This window comes from Hipposideros armiger, unplaced genomic scaffold (genome assembly GCF_001890085.2).
Source record: "Hipposideros armiger isolate ML-2016 unplaced genomic scaffold, ASM189008v1 scaffold_139, whole genome shotgun sequence".
Classification (NCBI taxonomy): Eukaryota; Metazoa; Chordata; class Mammalia; order Chiroptera; family Hipposideridae; genus Hipposideros; species Hipposideros armiger.
This window is the reverse complement of record NW_017731489.1, coordinates 2,243,549-2,263,217: the sequence shown is the minus strand read 5'-3', so window position 1 is coordinate 2,263,217 and position 19,669 is coordinate 2,243,549. Positions and strand designations below refer to the sequence as shown.

At 50.5% G+C, this 19,669-nt stretch overlaps 2 long non-coding RNA genes across 2 annotated transcripts; one reads left to right on the top strand and one right to left on the bottom strand.

The window, feature by feature from the left end:
* Positions 1-974: 974 nt before the first annotated feature.
* Positions 975-7,143, top strand: LOC109386803 (uncharacterized). The gene is made up of 3 exons (XR_002124849.1): positions 975-1,250; positions 6,398-6,475; positions 7,116-7,143. It is a non-coding gene; the product is annotated as an uncharacterized LOC109386803 (long non-coding RNA).
* A 5,495-nt stretch (positions 7,144-12,638) lies between these two features.
* On the bottom strand, positions 12,639-15,325 carry LOC109386804 (uncharacterized). Its single transcript, XR_002124850.1, has 3 exons — positions 15,179-15,325; positions 13,584-13,690; positions 12,639-12,813 (listed from the first exon to the last, which is right to left on the bottom strand). It is a non-coding gene; the product is annotated as an uncharacterized LOC109386804 (long non-coding RNA).
* Positions 15,326-19,669: the final 4,344 nt, after the last annotated feature.

Sequence of the window (19,669 nt, the reverse complement as noted above, 5' to 3'; positions counted from 1 at the left end):
CCCTGCATCTCGGCCCCCTGCAATCCCTCCCCAAAGGATGATGGGAGAGGGAGGGGTCATTTATCTCCCTGGGGAAGGGGGTGGACACTCAATTCAAAGAAAGCACAGGAAGTTCGGTTATGGTGGAAATAGAAATGAAATCCCAGCTCCGCCGCGTAAGGAAGCCACACGTTACAACTTGGGGGTATGATTATCCAAAAGGTGCAGAAACTGAGGTGCAGAGAGGTTAAGTAAATTACCCAAAGTCACTCCCTGTCGTGCAAGAGCCGAGGTTTAAGCTCAGGTCACCTGACACCAGAGTCTCTGTTTTTCTACCATCCAGAGTTCCTGCCCATTTATATGTTGGGCAGTTTCCCTCATGACTGTCTTTAACAGTTGGGCCAGTTTACCTGAGATGACCTCAGGGCTAAAACACCCCCAAAACCCCTCTCATTCCTTTTAATTACAGTTTCTTGCCCCCCGTTAAAAGTCAGAGATTCCTGAGCCAGGACACAGTGGGGGTCGCTGTGCTGGGGTTCTCCCTTTTCATCCTGAGCTACCAGATGGCAGGGCCCGCGCCTCACACCCAACGCCCTGTCCTCAGGCCCTAAGGACACCTTTCTCAATGGGCAGACTCGAGGGGCAGACCTCAGTGCTGGATTTTAAACTACTGCGATGTCTCCTTTGGTACTTTTTCCACTCTGCCTGAGGCAGCAGTGAGGCAGGAAGGGCAACCGGAATGATCAGGGCTCTAAGCCAGAAAGGATGGAGAATGTTTGGAATATCGGACTGTCAGTTATGGAAGCCTGGTCATTGGCCTTTGAAGGCACCCACACACTCTTTCACTAGAAGCGAAGCAGCAGTTGGCAATATGGGGCTCTGCCTCCCCAAATGGCATGCAGTCCTATTTCCCACAATCCACAATCTGGTCCTTTCTAGCCTTGTGACGTCTACCATTTGGTATGGGCAGAAGCCAGCAGGAGCTGCAGGGCAGCCACCACCCTGTGGCCCAACTTCCCAGCAGCCATAGCACTGGGCTCCTCACCTGGCCCCTGTCTAGAAGGTGACTGTGCCCCCCTCTGACAGGATCCCAGCTGCTGGCGTCTCTCAGGTGACCGCCTTCCTCACGGCCCCTCCTCCCACCTCTGAATCTGCCAGAGAGCCTCCGTACTATGACGTGGCGCCTTCTACGTCCTTCATAAAGGATGATGGAGAATTTCGGGGCTGGCAAGACCAGGGCACACAGACAGAATGGCTCTATGAGAGCAAGGGTAAGGGAACTGCACTTGCTGCCTGCTGCCCACCCACGGCTGGGCTCTCTGGGGCGTGGGGGCAGAATGCATTCCATGTACAGGGAACACCGGGGCCTAAGTATTGTCGTTCATGCGAATGATGTATATTGCTTCCTGTGCCATTGGAAGTCATATTGTGGGTAAGAAGTTAAACTCCTCCACGAGTCCTGCTACCCGCTTCACCCACCCCAGACCCACCTCAGAGAAAAAGCGTCAGCAACGCCCTGACACAAATCCCTCCTTCAGTCTGTCCCTGTCTCTTAGTCTTCCTGTCCTAGTTCTGCATGAGCACCGGCCCCACTTCCCCCACACCACAGGCCATTTCCTTCCCAGGTGACAGACCGGCTCCCAAGGGTGACAGGCCATATCCAGGTAATCACGTGGGCAGCGGTGAATGCGACCTGGGCCCACCCCAGACTCTCTGTGACAGCATGCAAAGCCAGCCCTGGTTCAGGTCCAGCCCAAACCATCCTAGTGTGAATGCCGGTGCCACCCCGGAAGACACTCATGAGAGACTTGGGCAGAACTGCAGTGCGGGTCTTAATCCTCAAGCCAATTAAGCCCAGAGGCCCCTCACCCTGGGCTCCTGGGCATGGAACACTGAACAGCATTTCTCAGCCTATTAATAATGTAAACTCAGCCTTAGTAAGATTGACCCATCAGGGATTCATAGATTCGTTTCACATCTGTAGTCACGGCAGCAGTAAATTAGATTTCCCCATCACCTCACCTCCCTACCCCCATCTATGCCTGCTCAGCTTTATAGCGCAAACGTGGCTAAATGAGATTCGGAGCCAGAAACCCTAGGAGGGAGAATGGAGAGGCAAAGGGCAGCCCACACAAGCCAGGAGTTTGGTGGCACAGGTGACACGCATGACGAGGAGTGTTTCACAGGCTAACCCGGTTCACGTGCGACTTCTGCCAGCCTGAGTGCTCCGGTGGAGCCCCAAGAACTGGAACCATTTCAAAGTCAGTAAGCATTCCAACCGGGACGCACCTGAGCATTTATCCAAATATTCATGAGCGGGATCCTGAAAGTCTGTAAAGGGCCAGCGCTGAGCCTGACGGGCTGTCGGGGAGGAGAAGGCCAGGGTGCAGGCAGGGCTCCTGGGCGTGTCCGGCCTCTGTGAGCACACCTCCAGAAAGAGGCCCTCCGGAAACGACTGTTTTATTGGACCTGCTCAGTCACGACCCTTTGGCCTCTCAGCGTCATTTGCAGGGCTCGTCATGTCTGTCTCTAATTTAAGTTTGAAGCACTCTGCATATTTGCTCTGTAGGGGCATGTTTTGCAGTTGTCTTTCCAGCACTGAGTTCCTTAAAGCCAACATGTGTTGTATGTTTCGTAAACGTCTAGCCACCCACTGTGAATGCTTACTGATCAAATGCTGCAACGTGAGTAGCTGGGACCGAAGGTGGGGACTGTATTGGAGCTTCTAAACCAGGATCCGTGACACGCCCCAGGTTGCCGAAGTTCTGTGAGGGGGTGGCCATTACCTCAGAGATGGAAACACAAAGAAAAGCAAGCAATTCCCTAAAATTCATGGAGGTTTTTCTTTTCCCTTCTACCTACGGCTTACAATCTATCTCTCTGGAGCACACTGGCAATAAATTGGGCAAACCTTGCCAGTAATAGGTACATGATTATATCTGACCAATGAAAGGAGCACACAGACTTCTCTGAGACGATGAATAGTTATAGGAGAAAGTGACAGAAGGGTGCAGGAGGAGAAGTGTGGATCTCCAGAAAGGTAGAAGAGCTCAAAACCGTGTCCAGAGGAGGTAAGGAAAGCCAATCCTTCTGCAGATGGAGTACAGGACACTAAGGATTCCCCCGTGTAGCAGACCCAAAAAAGAATCTGCTTTCGGTCCAGAGCAGACGCGACCCATGCACTTGGAGAAACACAGACAATCAAGGCAAAGCAATCCTAAGTGCTGGGAGTGTGGGCCGAGGGCCAGGAGGGGCAGGCAGAGAGGACAGCAGGTGTTGTCCCTGCTGGTCCGCGAGCCCCAGGACTGGGCATCCCCATTGCCAGGGGTCTGTAAAGATGCAGCTCCCAGCCCCTTTATCAGGACTCTGCCTGCATTTTTAACAAGACCCCCTAGAGGATTCTCAGGCACAGGAGCCTTGGGGAACCACAGAAGCTTAAGTCAGGATGAATTTCATTTTTTATCATGGACTTGCTCAAACCCAGTGGGTCCAAAACAGCATTTTATACGGCAAAGCCCTTCTCGACAAATTAGACTTTGAATCAAATATGAAGGAAAAACACCCAGATAAAGCCTTGAAACCTGTTACTACAGAGAGTGGCAGGTGTGATATGGAAGGAATGCTACAGGCACCAGAAATGCCTCGTGACCCGTGTGAGGAAGTGTCCTGAGGGGTGCAGAAGACTACTTAGGGCCCCATGTGTCCCCCTATCCAGGCAGAGAGCAGGGTCATACACCGAGTACCCAGAAGTCCTAACACACAGCAGTCTGTCCACGCTTGTAGAAATCCCAAGACTCGGGGCCTGGCACCCTGTGAAAACTTACAAATATTTTTAAATACTTGTGAAATTGTTGTCGAATCTTCGTCTGATTCAAGAGCAGATATAGTGATGAGAGGGTGTCTCCTACTCCCAAAAAGCAGCCTTGGGAGAAAGTGTGGGGGGAAATGTGCACATAGAGATACGATAGGGATAGAAACGTGGGTGAGGGGACTGCTGTCAGTGGAGTAACTTACTCCAAGGCCCCGGCCAGATGGAGAAGAGGGCTGGAAAGTCCCTCAGGGGACTCGGGTTTTGAAAGATCACATGCAGAGGTTCAAAAGATGAGAGTGTTACCCATGACGGATGCAGGAAAATGGCTTGAACTTTAAGAATAGTGTCAGGAGAGCTGAAGCCCAGGATAAATGTATTCTTACCAAAACCGAGGAGGAGGAGGAGGAGGAGGAGGAGGAGGAATAACAGCAACAACAATACTGCAAGCAGCAACTAAAGAAGGGAATCGTAAAATATCGAGGCAAAAAAGAATACGGGCCACTGTGTCATGCAGGTGGAGGAATGACTGAGAGAAAAGCATGTCCTTTGATTGCTATTTAATTTTGACTTCGCCGTGAAGGAAAATGATCTTCAGATTGAAAAGGGCGCAACAAAATTAGGCAAGAAATAGCAGGAAGCAAAGCAAAGACTGGTGAAAAGACTGACCTAGAGAAAAGACACCCCAGGATACAGAGAGAGAATCGCTTCGTCATGTTTATGGTTTTTAAGGAATTGGGGGAACAAGTCTGCATCCAATCTGGGGCAAATGATGAGAGTAAAATGACCACAAGATACCAGCCTCGGATCAATAAGAATAAATAATACTGGCTTTCCGTTCACTTTTTGGCCAAGTTATTAGATCTGGGAATGGTGGTGAGGCAGCAGGCCCAGATTCCACAGGGCATTTCATTTTCAAAGACTTCCTGATATTCCTGTGGACAAGAGAAACATCAGGTGGATGCTAATGTGAGACGATGGAGCCATCAGTGCTGAATGACCACCCAGAGACGCTGTGCAGGTCAACCCCGTCTCCGGCCGGGAGCCACAGGGCTCTGTCCAGCACCACATTTCATCATAGACGTGGATAAAGATGTGGCAGGAAGGTTATATTTGTAGATGACCTAAACCTGTTGGGTGATGGGAATAAGGTAATCAGATGTGAAAAGAGTTTCACAGGCAGAAACATGGCACCAGAGCTAGCTAGATAAAATAGAATGGTAATTTATATTAGAGGCTGCTCCTGGGCCCCCACAAGGTGGGGAAGCCCTGCTTGTAGGCGGTGCTTTATTCAACCAAAGCTCCGTAAGTCAATGGCACGACGGATGTGACTGCCAGCGAAGTTAATATAACCACATATAATTGAAAGATGCTACAAAGGGGGATTAGTCCTACTCTAGCTGCACTGGGGGACCAGCCCAGGGACAGCTGTCCAGTCTGGGAGCCACTGCACTTGATGAGGGCTAGAAGCAGACTGGCTAGGGCTTGGAGGAGAGGGTGGGAGCAGGCAGACCTGGGGACGACATCATACAAAGGACTGTGGAAGCCCAGAGGGTGTTGAGTCTGGAAGACACGTGACTCGGAGATAGGATAATTGCCTTTGAATGTCTGATGACCTGCCACACAAAACCCAGAACTTATTTCTTGACTTACTTCCCTGAAGCACAGGACTAGCTTCAGGGAAATAAGTTTAAAAAAAACAACAAATTATTCCTAACAGACAGAGCCATGCCATGGTGGAACGTATTTTCTTAAAAGCTGGACAGTTCCTTGTCTGTAGAGGGCTCGGGCTCGGCAGAAGGACCGGCAGGCACGCCAGTGTTTGGAGGCATCCGGTCCCAGTACCGCGGCCCCCAAATCCCGATGCTCCCGTGAGCCCACGGGGCAGTTTGCCTGTGGTTTTTCATCATGGGCCTGCTTCTCTCTGCTGTTGAGCACAGAACATGGTGTGTGCGCATGTGGACATGCACATGCACACACGTGTTTAGGAGCAGGAAGACGGAGAGGTGGGGATGAGGGAGGCAAAAAGGGGCAGGGACCACAGAATTCCAGAAGACACACAATAAGGGTCACCAAGAACTTACACGAGGTCTCAAGAAAGACAGTCTCTCCCGCTGTGAGTCTCAGGGGATCTAACCAGACGGCCCCTGCTTCCCAACCAGCGCCCATCATGCGGCTTTGGGGAGCGAGCATGCCAGAAACGCCCACTTCCTCCCGTGACAGGCGCTTCCCACTATGTGTCTACACGCCTTTGAGCCACTTGACTGTGTTTCGACAGCTATTCTTCCTATGGAAGGAAGGGTATCTCTAAGGCGTGCCCTCGCCCCCGGTCATCCTGTCTATCCTGGGGACCCCAACTGGCCCCACAGTGACCAGAGGACAGGGCCACCGAGGGGCTCCATTTCCTGACCACTGGTTCATTGCGTCCTAGAGGAGAGGCGGGGCACAGGAAACATCCAGTTCTGCCGCAGTGCCTTCCAGGCCACTTCTCCCCTCTGTGATTGCCTCGGGTGCCAAAGAAAGAACCTCAGACCCTAAACGTCCAATATGGGCCCACCGGAAGTGTGATGTTAAAACTATGAACGGCCACCCTCTTCTGTCGTTTAACAGCACCTGGAAAATCAAAACGAAAAGCAGAAAAAGAGAGTTCAGCACCGATACTACCCACCTTCAAGTCGGACTTAGAAGGTACCGTTTTCATTTTATAATTTTATGATGATTTTAAATGATTGCAGAAGTTACACATCCATCCACGAGAAGGTAAAAGGCACAGAATTGGCTTGCCCTTGACCAAAGAGAGCCCTCTTTGGGCCATTTTGGGCTAGGCAGCCATCAGTAAGGCCAGCCAGTGGCTGAGGCATTATTTCTAGGGCTTGGTGTCACAGTCCAAGGCTCTAAGAAACTAAGCCAAAGGATAGCGTGCTTTTAAATTTGAATTAAAATTGGATTTTGAAAGGGGAGGAAACAGCACTTACCACTGGAGTTAGGAGGGAAGGTAAAGGGGCATCCACACTCAGTTCGCTCTGTGACACTTACTGCACACCTGCGGTACACTGGGCAAACCCCTCACAGCCTCTCAGAACTTAAACGCTAGTGGGCAGGATGAAATATGAACAAAGGGAGAGAAATCAATACTTGCTGAGCGACAGACTATAGGCCTCCAAGTGCTAAAGCTCGTGGAAGCTTCTTATCCCAGAACACGTGATCTCCACCCTGGTCTCCCCAGACATTTAGGAGGTGATTTTAAATCGATTCCCTCAGGGACCCACAGGTCTGGACTAGTTCACCATACCACATTCCATTAATAATTTTTCCTACTCTTTTTCAGAGCATATTATCACTGAACTACAAGAGGAAGAGAAGGGTGAGAGTCCCACATAATATATCCAAACATCCCTGCTCCCCGCAGGGTCCAGGGCTGGGGCTGGTGCCCCGGGTGGGTGGGTGCCTCGGTGGTCCAGCCTGTACCAAGTCCAGAGAGGACCCAGGGACATGCTAGGCACACAGCCCTGGAACCTGGAAAGGGAGATAGACTAAGAAACAGAGAGAGGGTCTCTGGAGCAAGACAGCATGACCTGGGACAGGACCAGACGTCCATCTCTCTACACTGGGATAGGGGCTCCCGCTTTTAAAAAGGGTCCAGTGTGCAGCAGGACTTGACTGAGATACATGGGCTCCTCCAGTGGCACCCTGGTAGTTGGAGCCGCTACCAATGGCGCCTTAAAGGGCTTATTATATTTTTCTTAAAAAGTGGTTAGTTGGAGCCTGTGGGGGGAAAGGATAAGGGAGAATCCTTCGGTGGCAGAATCCCAGCTCGCACACATCACTCCATGAAACAGACGCCCTGCCCTGAACCAGGCCCATCCTGTTAGACAGTCATTTAGGGACTATGCTCTGTTGTCTGTCTTTCAGCATGGTGGGGGCCTGGCGGAGGATCAGGACTTTCAAAGGCATTCACTAGCTCCGACAGACTTTTTAACTCACTGGCTTGGGGATTCGTCTCTTATACTTGAATTAGCAATTATGAGCCATATGCAATTCTGGAAATTGGCAATTTTTGACAAAACTGGCAGGAGATAGAAACATTTCTCAGGATGTCTGACAGAAAGTCACATTCAGAATAAATATCTCTCAGACTAAGATCTAAAGTCCTTTCCACAGCCTGCGAGGTCCCCTCCGCCTCCTCCCTTCCCCCCACCCTCCCTCAGCTCGCTCGCCCCTCTCCAGGAATACTGTGCCTCTTGAAGGCTGTCAGATACGTCAACGTGCTTCCAGTTACTCTCACCTCAGGGCCTCAGCACCTCCCAGCTTCCTGCCAGGAACGCTGGTCCCCAGCTACCTGCCTGCCTGCCCCCTTGCTTCATTCAGGACTCCCTGAAATGTCACTTTCTCAGATAAACCTTCACTAGCCACCAGGAACGCACACTCACTTTCTTAAGTCAGCCAATCACTGAACCTTACCCTTTTATTCCTATTTTATTACCATCCCCAAGTTGAATATTAGATCATTTCATGAATGTAAAGTCTTATTGATGACGTATGCGTTTTTATTTAAAAGGACCAGGGAAAATGCCGTAAATCTAATTCCCATTTTTGTTTTTGTTTGTTTTTTTGTTTTGGTTCCTTTTCCAAATGCCTTTCCTGTTGCTGTGCCTTCCAAAATTGACATTAGTCTCTGCAGAGAACTTCTGGGATGGTATCTTAAATGAGCCCATCAGCATGCTGGGAGCTGAGGACGTGGATGCCAATGTAGTAAGTTGGATAATAACTTGAGACCACCTCGCTCCGAATGTTGGGGCAGTTGGCAACTGCCTCTTGAGCCCTGGGGTTCACAGCTTCACTCCGCTGTTAGCACAGCCCAAGCGAGCTTTCCTTACAATGGGCACAGGTTTAAATGACATACATTCAATCAAAGAGGGTTGAAGGAGGTGTTGGTGGCACCCCGAGGCCCTGGTTTCGAAGCGCCCTGCTGGTAATATGAGCAAACACCCTCAGGACTGCTTCTGAAGGAGGCAAAGCCAAAAACAAAACGTGCAAGTTATCTAGATATCAAGGCAAATCATTCTTTGTAGGAGCCCTGGGTAACAATGAAGTCATTGGGCTGGCCGCGTGGCTCAGTTGGTTAAGAGTTAGCTTAAGAGCACGAGCTCTGAGCAACAGGGCTGCCAGTTCAATTCGCACATGGACCAGTGACACTGCACCTGAGCTGAGCTGCCAACAGGTGGCAGGATGGCTCAGCTGGTGAGAGTATGTGCTTCTAACAACAAGGTTGCCTGTTCGAGATGGTGGGCTATGCCCGCCCACAACTAAGACTGAGCTCAGCACCTTGAGCTGAGCTGCCACCCAGATGGCTCAGTGGATAGACCTTGTGCTCTTAACAACAAGGCTGCCGGTTCGACTCCCGCATGGGATGGTGGCTACGCCCACTCACAACTAAGATTGAGCACAGCACCTTGAGCTTAGAGGACATGGGCTGCCAACGGGCAGCCAGAATTGCGACTGGCTCCCTCCACAACTAAGATTGAAGAACAACTTGGCTGGTCACCTTCCCCAATTTCCCGACACTGTCCCCCTCCCCCAATTCCCCAATTTAAAAAAAATGAAGTTATTGTCTGGAAATATGGACTAGATGGACTTTTCCCACTAAGTACAGCTTAAAACTCTAGACATTATATGGAAAACAAACATACGACAAAGAGAAGAAGGCAGTCCTGGGGACCTCAGGACCCCAGGAATGATGTGGCGGCGAATTTCCTTTTTACCTCATATAACCCTGACTGGGTGCTAGAAAAGACAGCAACCCAGAAACCCCAACAAGCGCCGACAGCAAACGCCCCAAGAAAAGCCTGCTGCCTCTAACCAAAGGACCAGAAATGGGACAGCCTCGCAAGACAGAAGCTTTAGACGAGGAACAGCAGTGAAGCACCTGCCCAGCTCTGTGGTCCTGCTGACACCACCCCTCAGAGGGGCAAGCGGCAGCCCCGACATGCAGCTGGCGCCATTCCCCAGACGCACCCAGTGACCGGAGATGACATGGGGAGCCAGCATGGTTTGACTCAGCCTTCCATCTACCGTGGTGCTGTCCTTAGTGCCTGGATTCTCTCCCCAGCTGGTACAGCTCCGAGGGCTCTAATTTCCTGTGTCAGACCTCCGAGACTTACAACCCATGGTTGTGCCGGCAGAAGCATTAGTGCACGTCCTCTCCGCTACAGCAAAGGAACGTCTCAGGCCTTTGGGCACTAACACAGTCACAAGAGTGAAGCCGTGTGTCTGGAGCTCAAAGTCAAGCAGATATATTCCTCTTAGCTTATAAAAGGCAAAAAAATAAAAAATAAAACTAAAATAACTAGGTTTTTTTTTTTTAATTGCAGAATTTTCTGGCCTCGGTTCATATTTAGCCCTAACTTCCTTATTTTTCACACTTGTTTCTATACACATTGTATTAATAATTGCCTTTCAAATACTGAAATACCACATCAGAAGGAGAAAAACAGTTGCTTCAGCTTAGTAAACCCACCGCATTGGGTTTACTAAGACAGGACAGTACAGGTAGGCATTTTGGGAAGATTTTTCCAGCAAGAGTTGAAATTTAAAGGAATCGTTTTAATTAGAAACTTGAATTTTCCAGAAACCTGCAGCACACCTGTCATTTGAGGTTTTGCTGTCCTAGGAGGAGCTGCTGTCACAGGCAGAGGGGACGCCTCGCCCAATTAGCTGTAGGAGGTTCTGGATGAATGTGGCACATTGTGAGGGCCCCATGTGACAGGGGGGCTTTTCAGGCAAGCTCTGGTCACAAGCACCTTGCATCTCAAGGGCTTTGCCCAGGTGACAAAGTGTGGCACAGAGTTGGGGGATACGGTCCCCCTGCTGCTTAAACCACTCTGCCCCCCAAGGATCGGAAGCTTAGGAGGACACTGAGGCAGCACCCATGGCCAGATACTCGCTTACTTGTGACAGGCAGGCAGCCCTACAGCTCAGCGAAGCAGTACTTTCTCCAAGCAATGTCGTAGGCAGCAGATGCGACAAGTGGGGCCAGGGCAGGACAGGAAAATGGGCACCTGCAGCTGAAAGACTTTTGAGGCCCCTGTTGGGGGAACACCAGAAACCACAGGGGTACAAACAGCAGGAAGGGAGCTTCAGTCCTCCCATGGATGGCGGCTGTCAACTGAGACTGGTTATTCTGACAATTCGACTTCTTTACTGCTTTTAGTTCACTAAACACGCTTGTGTTGTGTCTACGACACACCCATGCATCACAAAGCCTGCTGTGCAAACTCTTGATTACAAGAACCAGATTCACCCAGGAGGAGTCTCTGGGCATGGGAGAACTCATCCCTGGGGTGCCCATACACCTATCATGACGATGAGGGTAGTTCTACTCTATAGGCTGGGGAAGCAAATGGGATAAACCTCATAAGATGTCATGTGTGCTGGCTACATCGAGTGGGCTGGCACAGCCTAGATGGGATGAGAACTTAACAAGGCCCACCCAGTGGGTCTGTTGTCTGGTGGACCACTGTGGGGAACAAAACACAGAATCCAAAGAGGATAATGTGAGATCACCGGTCTCGGCAAATAGGAAGTTGCTGCATCCTAAGGGAGGGATTGCCAAACCTGAGGGCTTTAGAGGCAGGGTACCACCGGCCTTGACCTCAACCTGGCCTGAAACACTGATTCTCAGTTTATTAAAAGATACACTGAGGCATATTACACATTTTAAGAGTTTGTTTGAGCATGTATCAATTGGAATTGGCCATCACCAAACCAGAAGTGGTTAGGAGCACTCCGCCCACAGGAGCTGGGGAGAGGCTTTTATAGAGAAAAGGTAGAAGCAAAAGCAAGGAAGTTATCGATTGGCCACAGGGTAAAGCTAGTTGGCCGCTTGTGACTGAGTGTCCTTAGGTTTCAAAGCCTGAGGCATTGACAGGCTTAGATATTGGTTTACTTACATAGGTCATCACAGCCTAGAGCCACGTCAGTCTAATGGCCTCCTTGTCTAATTAATTTAACACCAGCAATGGGCAAAGGAGCAGTGCAGAGGCCGGGGCTCAGACAAGCCAGGCCTGAGGCACCCCAGCTTTCCCCACGTCCTAGAAAAACTAGCCAACCCCAAGCTTCATTCTTACACCTGTCCCAGGTCACATGCAACTGCGGATCTGTTGCCCTTCTACTTACTATAGGAAACTGTTAAGTTAATGGCACATTACACATTATCAGATGTTGAACAACAATATTGACAGCCTCCACCCGCAGGGCACCATGACAGATCCACGGCGTTCCTCAACAGCAAGCTAACTTCCACCTTCCACCAAAAGCAATTCTTAGGAGGACCCACCAATGGGTCAGTCCTGCTTAGCATCGTGGACTTGGGGTACAGTGATCAATTTTACAAAATGAAAAAGGCGGTTTGCAATGTCCTTACTCCAGAAGAATCTTTAAACACAGAATTGTCCCCTACAGTAAGGTGCTTGGTGCTACAATGCTCTCCCAAAGACAGTCATTCTGCACACTGAATAAATCAGCAGCCGCTGGGAGCTTAGCCATTCCTGGAACTCAGAAAGCCTCTTACGCTCTTAAAGCCTGGATGCATTTTTACTTTATATAGCCATCTCCACATTTGGAAAAAGAAGGTAATTTTATGCTCTCAAAAGATTTCTTGGTATGCTGCTATTAAAATAAAAATTCTTCAGGGAATTGGAGAGTAGAGAGTATGATAATAATGAAAATATTCTTTAAAACAAACCTTGCTAGCCACCCCGCTGTTCCTGCTGTTGTGGTTTTTGAATAATAGGTTGAAATCTCACCTGGCACCTCTGGGCGTCAGGAAAGTGATTAATTAGAAAGCGTTAATTCTCATTTCCTGGGTATTTTCCTCTGGGATCCTTTTGTAGCTTCTTAGCAGCTCCTGTCAGTCAGCGCTTCGGACCATGATGGAAGAAATGGCTGCTCGCAGTGAACGGGAAGAGGATACTGACGTCCCCCTGACTGGCCCCCTGGGGAGTGAAGCCAGAAGGAAACTGGGACTTCTGTAAGTGATGGGAGAGACAGAGGCACTGGTCAGTGGGTGCAGGTAGGCAACAGGTAGCAGCAGGGAAAGTGTAAGCTGGGCCACCAGAGAAAAGAGCAAAGCCAGGGCCAGGCAGGTCCCCTGAGTCAAAGAGGCACAAGCCAGGCACGAGGACAAGGGTAAGGTAGGGGTCCAGTGGACAAAACGATCTGGCTGTTGAAACTCAAGGACAAGGAGCTCTGCTAGCGTGAGAGGGCCAAGGTGGGGTCAGAGGCAGGCAGTGACCGAGGCTCGAAGTCCAGGGCACGAAAAGCCTTGAAGGGACCGTGAACTTGTACAAAAGTCTAGGGAGCAAGGCTCAGACCCCTGGGCTTTTGAAGAAAGAGGACAATGGGGGATCAAGAGCCGGGCATCTGCCCAAGAAATTCCCCAGCTTCACCCTAGGCTAAGCTAATGCGTTTCCGTGCTCCCTGGGGGAGGGCGAAGCCATGAGCTTCACTGACCTGGGAGTCATGGCCAGAGCCCGTTTTTGGGTTGAGGAATGATAAGGTGACTGCCAGCTATGGCTGGCACGAAGCCTTTTGAGGTGGCATGGCCCCAGGTCACAAAATGTTCCGGACCCCATTTGTACAGCCAGCCCGTGGCGCATGGAAGCCTGGATGTTCACTCATCCGGCTGTCAGAAACCTTGGCAAGCAAGGTGCATGTCCAGGCCTCCTGTGGCTCGCTCGCAGACTCTCTGGCGGGGGCGCCAAGGAAGAGGCTGTGGGGGGTGGGGTGCCCTGCATACCCTCCTGGGCGAGTTGAGGCTTCCCCAAAATCAGGAAGAGAGGCTGACCGCCAACAACTTCGTCTTTGGGCTCAGTAGCGTCCTGGGGCCAGGGACCCCTGAAGCTTCTTTAGGAAAGAGGAAGACAAAATACACAATGCAAAACGTAAAGAACACCCAAGCATTCAGATACTCACACAGCCGCGAAAACAAACGCCCAATAACACCCCAGTAAGTTCCTCTGCCTCCCGTGTGCCATTTCCCCCATTCCTTCCCACTTAGCCTGTAACCGAGGCTCATTCTAACCTGGTTGCACTTGAGAAACATTTTCCTACTCTGATTGCACCCGAGAAATAGCTCCCTACTCTGTGCTGCTCTTTACAGCCGTGTGTGCCCCCGAGTCTCTGCCATCGGGAGCTGGCTGGTAAGGGTTCCACTAGCTGCAAAGGTGGTCGAAGAACCCAGGGAGAAACCTTCCTAAGAGGGCGTGGGGTCCTGTGGCTGGATGCCCTCGCTGGAGTTTTTACTCTTGCGTGTATCTGGCACCTGCTCTTGGCCTCGTCCACCCACTCTTGGGTTCTCATTCTTTCACAGACGATGGAAGGCGAGGTCACGCTTCCATTCCATTCAGTGCTAGCAAACAAAACAAACGTTTGGTACAAACGGGCCGTGAAGGGCTCAGTCTCAAGTCCCCCTATGGCTTCTGAAGTACAAACAGTAAAGTACAAACAGCTCTTTGCCAGGTAAAAATAGTTCAGCCCTTCCCAGCAAAGAGGGTTTGCTTCCTGGCATTGCGTGGGATTAAATTATCACACTCTCTTCAAAGAATCTGACCTGAGAACTTCAAACTTGTCATGGCAAAGGCCTTCTCATGTCTAATTAAGCCTGGGAAGCTCACTCCTTCTGTCACAGCTCCCCCTGGAGATCACCTTTATCTGGAAATACAACCGTCCAAGCCATTGAAAAACCGGGGTGCCTCGCTTTGTGTACTGACATGAGAGGGGGTTCAGGGCTTGATTATTTTTAAAGCTGAGCCTCTGTGTGGCTTCCATGGTAAGCCATTTTGAGTGAGACTATGGGAAATGATCCTACTCAATGCAGATGGATTTTAAGTGGCTCTGTCCAGTTCACAAACAATACTGTCTTTCCAAGCCATTTCCAAACATAACCCTCGCTGGGATACGCACAGAGAGATGAAGCTGCGTGAGCTTACCTCCTAGAGCCAGCCTTGAATCTGGACCTCCCGGCCCCCTCCCAGCCCCCAAGGTGACCCTCGCTGGAATTACTATAAGAGGTTTGGGGGTCAGCCCAGGTGTCCATGTTGAAGGCCAGTTAGAGGCCAGGAGGGAAGCACTGAGTCGCTACCACGTGCTGTCTCTATTCCTGAGAGCTGACTGGAAGGAAAGCTGGGGCCAACACCACCATCAGCCCCACTTGACACCTACGGAAAAGACTCAGCGGGTGCTAGAACTGTCCACACTGTGTAGCACAGCAGGGAAACGTGAGTTGAGTCTCAGCTTTTAAAGATCATTCACATTCCTTTTAGGATGAAGAAAAATTTTAAAAACTACAAGAAAGCAATCCTGTGGCTTATGAAGAAACGTGGAAGTAAGGACCTCTCCACCGTTGTCCATCCGTGACGGGCTCCCCTGTGTGTGTCTCGCTGGTTCTCATCTCTGCCATGTCCATAAAGGAGTCGGAAACGCTTGTTTCCTCACTTGAACACCTCCCAGGCTAGTAAGGTCCTGGCTGCTGGGGATAAAATAGGGGGCAAGACAGACACAGTCTTGGATCTCCCCCGGATTATCACTTCGGGGGATGGGGGACAGCAGGTGGGAGGGGTGGTGAGGACAGACAAAGCAAGGAGTTCGCATACAGGCTGGTTAAGTGATGTGGTGGGAAGTGGATGCTATGGGACCACACGGGAAAGGATCACACCTAGATTTGGGGGGGCTCCAAGAAGTCATTGTTAACATAAGGTCTGGGAAAGAAATAGCCCCTTTACCAGCTACTGGAGGCATTTGAGGTCCAGCTATTAAGATTCACCCATTGTGGGGCTTGCCAGTATTGGGGGTCTAAGTATGGAAGGCTTGAGCCAAGAGCCTACGCCATCAGGCTACTTAATTCGGAAACTCAAAACCACCATATGGAATACCTTTCAGATTCCTAGATCCAAGTAACAGAGAAATGGCAGCGGCATCAACGGCAGACGTACCTACTCAATCACGGCGCTTTTTCTCACTGAGTCAGGACACAGCCGCAAGGAAGTGCTCCCGTCCTCCATCGCCAGCTTAGGCCCCTGACCTAACTCTTACGGAGTAATTGCTGTGAGCTAGGTGCTTTCACGTGTGCCGTCTGATTCAAATTAACTTTCATACCCCTGTGAAATAGCATAAAGAGATTGAGGCTCAGAGAGGCCGAGTGACTTGCCTGAGATCACCCAGCCACTGTGTGACACAAGTCAGACTGCTGCCCAGAACCTCTCAGGCCAAACCCGGGGCTCATCCACTTGGCATGTTCAATGAGCAGAAAAAGGCTAGTGTGTCAGGAGAACAGGTGGGGGCCAAGGAGGCAGGGAGGAGAAGGCATCGCCACTTCCGTTTCTATAGGGGGAGGGCACTGCCTCCCACCAAGACTCATACAATGGGGTCCCCCCAAATAAGGTGGGGATCTCAGATGCTCAGCAACCAAAAACATAACCAATGTCTATTACACTTAGCATGCTACACCTGTCTGCTCCTCGTATTTCTGTGCCCTCCGGGCTGCACATACCTGTGACAATCAGCGCTCGGTTGTCATGTTGCATGATGGATGTGGGCATGCATGATTTGTGCTTCGTTTGGGAAATTAAGGCCTTTCAGGACTCTGCTGTCACACACCCAGGGCGGGGCTTCCAATTGGAGAATGAACTTCGATTTAATACAAATGGTCACATACCCCCCACACACACCCCACACACCCCTGCCCACATTCCTCCTGTGGCTGGGAAGGCTTCACTTTTCCTCTCCGGACACACTGGCCTGTTTGTTAGTCATCAAATGGGCCAAGCGTCCCTGCCACAGAGCCTTCGAAACTTCGTCCCTCTGCCCAGAGCACTCTCTGCTCCAGTATCCCCACGACCTATCTGCTCCTTCACTTTATCCAGGTCTCGGCTTAAATGTAACCTACTCAGAAATAATTTCCTTGGCTTCTGTGTATAACCCAGCATGTGCATAAGCACACATACACACGCACGCTCACGTCATCTCCCCTCCGTCTCGCTGGCGCACTCCTAGCCAGCTGGCACATGAAGCTTTTATCTGCTCACTTATTTAGCATCTGTCCCCCTACTAAATGGACAGCACAGACTCTGGCACCCCTGACACTAGGACAGCTCTTGGCACGGAGATGCACAATAGACCTTTACTGAATGAGTGAATAAGGAACAGTCTAGCCCTGCCTGCCTCTCCCGAGCCACCTGTCGCCACTGGCCTGCTCCCCCTCTCGCCTGCATCCTCACAGTGCTTATGCTACGAACGCCCCCTCACATCAGAGACTTAACTTCTCCCAGAAGTCTCCTCAACCTCAAGGCCAGGCGAAGACCTCTCCGGGGAGTTCTGCTGGCATCCTGTGTGTTGGTTTGCAAACGCAGGAGCACCCCAGATGAAATTAGAAACTGCCCCGGTACACGAGGGCAGGGAGAGGCTGAAGAACGAGGCAGCCACTCCAGACGGGTAAGTGGCAGGTGTCATAAGCAAGGGAACTTACTCACAAGGCTCATCGTGGGCGACCGCCAGACGAGTGGATCTCCACAGCCGCCCATCAGGATCTTGACGTTTATAGAGAAGGCTTGCCCAGGCTCAGCCTGTTCCCTGCCCAAATGGTCTCACAGCACGTGGCTCTCTCAAGGCTGGGTCCTTGAAAACAGCTCCAGCTGTGGTAACAGTGGGCCAAAAGTGTGTCCCAGGGACAAGGGAGGGGGAGCCCCCCAGAGCCCGGGTCCAGCTCCTGGGTCAACCAGCAGTCGCGTCCCCTCAATGGCCTCCTCCAACGCTGTGCTGACCTCAACGGTGGGACATCTAAGCTCTCCTAACTGACCCCCACCCCAACCTAGTTGCCAAAGGAACCGGGGCCACCCCGTCCCTGTGACGCTTCGGGGCTGATTCGGGCTAGGAACGCCTCCCCACTGCTCTGGCCACTGCCGCTCCCACCAGCTGTCAGACATCCACCAAGGGTCACTGGAAGGGACACTGTTCCTCAGTTATCCTTGGTTCCAAAATTCAATTGTTTAAAAAAATGGACAAAAAAGAAGATNCTTAACTTCTCCCAGAAGTCTCCTCAACCTCAAGGCCAGGCGAAGGCCTCTCCGGGGAGCTCTGCTGGCATCCTGTGTGTTGGTTTGCAAACGCAGGAGCACCCCAGATGAAATTAGAAACTGCCCCGGTACACAGAGGGCAGGGAGAGGCTGAAGAACGAGGCAGCCACTCCAGACGGGTAAGTGGCAGGTGTCATAAGCAAGGGAACTTACTCACAAGGCTCATCGTGGGCGACCGCCAGACGAGTGGATCTCCACAGCCGCCCATCAGGATCTTGACGTTTATAGAGAAGGCTTGCCCAGGCTCAGCCTGTTCCCTGCCCAAATGGTCTCACAGCACGTGGCTCTCTCAAGGCTGGGTCCTTGAAAACAGCTCCAGCTGTGGTAACAGTGGGCCAAAAGTGTGTCCCAGGGACAAGGGAGGGGGAGCCCCCCAGAGCCCGGGTCCAGCTCCTGGGTCAACCAGCAGTCGCGTCCCCTCAATGGCCTCCTCCAACGCTGTGCTGACCTCAACGGTGGGACATCTAAGCTCTCCTAACTGACCCCCACCCCAACCTAGTTGCCAAAGGAACCGGGGCCACCCCGTCCCTGTGACGCTTCGGGGCTGATTCGGGCTAGGAACGCCTCCCCACTGCTCTGGCCACTGCCGCTCCCACCAGCTGTCAGACATCCACCAAGGGTCACTGGAAGGGACACTGTTCCTCAGTTATCCTTGGTTCCAAAATTCAATTGTTTAAAAAAATGGACAAAAAAGAAGATAAAAAGAAACTGTTGTTGCTAAGAAAACTAATGCTTTAAGAATTTTAATTACACTTTGAATGCTTTTAGAAGACCCAATAATGGTAATGATTGTGTCTAGTGTCTGGTGGGTACTAGACTAGTCAGGGGAATCACTTCCTAAATTATGTAAATGTTAACCACTATGCTGTACACCTGAAATTAATATAAAATAATATTGAATGTAAAAAAAAAAAGTAAGACAGACCTGGAAAAAAAGAAAAAGAAGACCCAATAAGAAAACCGCTTTTTAAAAAACAGTGCTTGGAACTAAATGCTCACCAAACATACATAAAAGATAGGGGAATATATAGAAAAATTTTAAAACTCTTAATTCTATGCCCAGACTGTTTAAAAGTTGCCAAAAATTGAAATTATAGGTAATAAATTATGAATGTGCTCTGAGCAAAAACTATCATGGGGCCATCATCAGACCCACTCACAAAGACCTTGCTCTACATTTAACGTGGTGTCTTAAGACACATTTATGTTTTAAGTTAAAATAACATGTTTAAGGTATGTTTACTTTATTAACGACTCCCCATTTTAGCCGATTTTTTCAATTACCTGAATTAGCAGCCACACTCGTTATTGGCATGTGGCTGGTGTGTCAGCCCTCACCTCCCCGGGTCTGGGCTGGGTGGTCTCCACCATGGTGTCTGGCATCTAGCACCGAGCTGGCATATCATAGGCCTTGGGTAAATGTGTGCTACATGAATGAATGAAAAAAGTAAGAGCGATAAATTCAACCCCCACATTTCTCTCTTCGAAGGCTTGCTGTTTCCTGGCAGCCTTCCTTCCTGAGGGAAACAAGGCCAACATCCCAAACCCCCAAACTCTGTCTGGTGCTTTGACAGAAATAGATCTAAGTTTTCCTCTCTTTTCTACCAAAGACTTACTCAACCCAAAAGCTTCAGACAAGTGTACTTTCGCATTTCGTTTACAAACTCAATCTCCACAAGTCGAGAAGCCCAAGGTAGAAGAAGTCAAAGAATCTCATGACATTGGTCCTCAGGAGAAGAAATTAGAAATTGAT